This window comes from Canis lupus, chromosome 1 (genome assembly GCF_011100685.1).
Source record: "Canis lupus familiaris isolate Mischka breed German Shepherd chromosome 1, alternate assembly UU_Cfam_GSD_1.0, whole genome shotgun sequence".
NCBI classification, from domain to species: domain Eukaryota; kingdom Metazoa; phylum Chordata; class Mammalia; order Carnivora; family Canidae; genus Canis; species Canis lupus.
This window is the reverse complement of record NC_049222.1, coordinates 16,597,110-16,599,889: the sequence shown is the minus strand read 5'-3', so window position 1 is coordinate 16,599,889 and position 2,780 is coordinate 16,597,110.

Sequence of the window (2,780 nt, the reverse complement as noted above, 5' to 3'; positions counted from 1 at the left end):
AGCAACGACTCTTATCTGGATGTAAAAGTTTCGGTCCAGATTCTTCTGAAATTGAGCTTTTAAACTTTATAACTATTAAAGTCGTTTTTCAAAGCATAATCTAATGAGAGCATCAGTGCTTTTTACAGCTCAGAGATTGAATCAGTGACAAAATGATTCTGGAATTTGCTTTGGGGGCAAATAAGCCCTGAGATGAATCAGATTGAGAGACAACAGGGAGAATGAAAACCTGGGGGTTTGGGCACAGGCGTCATGTTTTTAATGTAAGAAACTAATTGTGGCTTGGAATTTTGATCAGGGCACTGTTATGGGATTTTGACTCCATGCTCACTGAACGACTCAGGATTTCATTTTTTCTTTTTGTCAGAATTCCTTCTTGTCATGTTCTGCAATTTACTCTGCATTTCAGCAGACCCTGCTGAGTTGTTGAAATATCTCTCAAAAAAAAAAAAAAAAAAGAAATATCTTTCACTCACAGAATTTTAACTGGGAAAACGATTAGTATTGTGACTGAAATAATCCCCAGTCATGGCTCCATTTACTTCCAGAAATAGCACTAACATTTGTTTTGAGTTTTTATGTTCTTATGCAATAACTGAATTATTGATTATTAATAACCAAATTATTCATTATTTTCTGGGGCTTCAGTAGTACACATTTCTGTTTTTTTTTTTTTGTTTGTTTGTTTTTTAAGATTTTATTTGTTCATGAAAGACACAGAGAAAGAGGCAGAGACATAGGCAGAGGGAGAAGCAGGCTCCCTGAGGAGAGCCTGATGCAGGACTTGATCCCTGGACCCCAGGATCCAGATCTGAGCCAAAGGCAAATGCACAACCATTGAGCCAGGTGCCCCAGTACCAGACATTTCTGAATGATTATTTACATTTACCTTTTAAGCAGTTTGAATATCCTTTAATGGCATTTCTATGGAAAAGCAAATAAATTTAAGAGAAAGCGAATATGAATAACTAGTAATAAAAAAACGATTTCAAAGAAATGAGAAAATACTATTTCCAAATAACCCACCCAAAAGCGAATTAAAAAATTCCAGCAGTTGAAAACAGCAGCAGCAAAAGACCAAGCAATCAGAAAAATCTTCATAACTGCGCCTCTTATAAAGAGGTTAAGTGTGTGTGTGTGTGTGTGTGTGCGCACGCACATGAACATACATGAAGACAAGGATATTGCACTGTATTGCATGAGCGATCTATCAGATCCGACAGCCTAACCTCAGCCCACCCACTCGGGGCATCAGGGCAGGGCTGGGTGATCTTGTCTGACCTCAAATGCTGCCAGGGAAAGTTTCACCCAGGACAAAGCCTGACACTGAAGGTCGGCTTGTTAAAGTACACCATAAAACTTTACTGTTCCTTCTGGAGACCTGGCTAAGGCAACCAGATAATAAAAGACAGATTTATAGGCCTAGCGCCTGTTGTACCTCAGTCGTTGGGAGTTAAGTACTTGGACTGGCTCCTCGATGCTTTCTTGGGTTGTGGTATTCTTACTGGGCCAATCAAACATAATGAAGGGGCAGGTGGGACGGCTCTCTCGTCCTGTGCCCTTTGGTCACCTGGACTTTGTCAACTCTCAGCTCCTGTTGCAGTGCTCTCGTTTCACCACATTGCATTTCCAAGTCTCATTTGTTCCCTGGGCCCTCCAAAATTTCTCTCTGCAGCTCCCAATGAACTTTCTAGATTTAGTGAAACCAGCCATAGATGCAGAAGAGGACTACTCTTCCAGTTAGGGGTGAACCGGAATATTGGGTTCAGTTCTTACAGACTGCAAGAAATTTGGGAAACCCTGCCCTTTGGGGATTCCTCCTTCCTTCCCTCTCTTCTCCCTTGCTTGCTTGCTTCCTCACTGGAGCATCAGGTCTGTCTCTGAGAACTCATTTGTGTGCTAGGTCTCCATTGAGTCTCTGTCTGATTCCCAAGATGTGGTCCCATCTTTCTTCTTTTCAATCCAAGCAGTTGGGTCTCCACCTTTCTCTCTATCTTGGCAGGCTGGCCAGTGACCAGCCTCTGGAATTCCCTTCCTTTGCTCTCGTCAGTACACATTCTGAGCCTGGAAGCCCTGTTCCTGACACCTGGATGGTGGCCCAGCCAACCTGCCTCATGTTCTGGGTGTTGCCCACCTGCTCTTGCGGCCTCTAGAGCACTGACCCTCATTGGTGATCACTGTGCTCTGCTGAGCCCGGCAGGTAGCCCTGGTTTGGACCTCCCAGATGGTGGCTCACGTACAGAAGCCCCTCCAGCCATCTCTTGTACTAACATTTGGCCTGCATGGTCACCACAGAAATGAGCAAATGTTTCATGGCAAATTCCACCATGTTAGGAACCGGGTCTTGCTCAGCATCTTATGCCCAGGCCCTAAATGTTGGCTTGGCCCAAAATAGAGGCACTCAATCTTGGCTCAAGGGTGGGTGACCACTACAATGATTGTGTCCTCCCCAGGGCCTACAGCTGGATCCCTCATGCAGGAGTTGTTGTTCTGCTTGAGTAACTCTATATAGCCAAGCTTCCAGATACCAACAATTAAATCACTCAGAAACAAACATTCGACGTGCATATGTACATTCATTCCTTTTATGAATATGTACTTAGTGTTTTACTGTGTGTCAGGTCGTCCTAGGTGTAACCTACATGAAAGTTGAAATTTCATGGTTCCTAGGAGAGGAATTTACTGTCTGAAGTGGTGCTTCTTAAACCTTACCATGCACATGAATCCTCCGGGGGTCATGTTAAAATCAGATTCTGTTCTGAGGGACTGGGCTGCGGCCC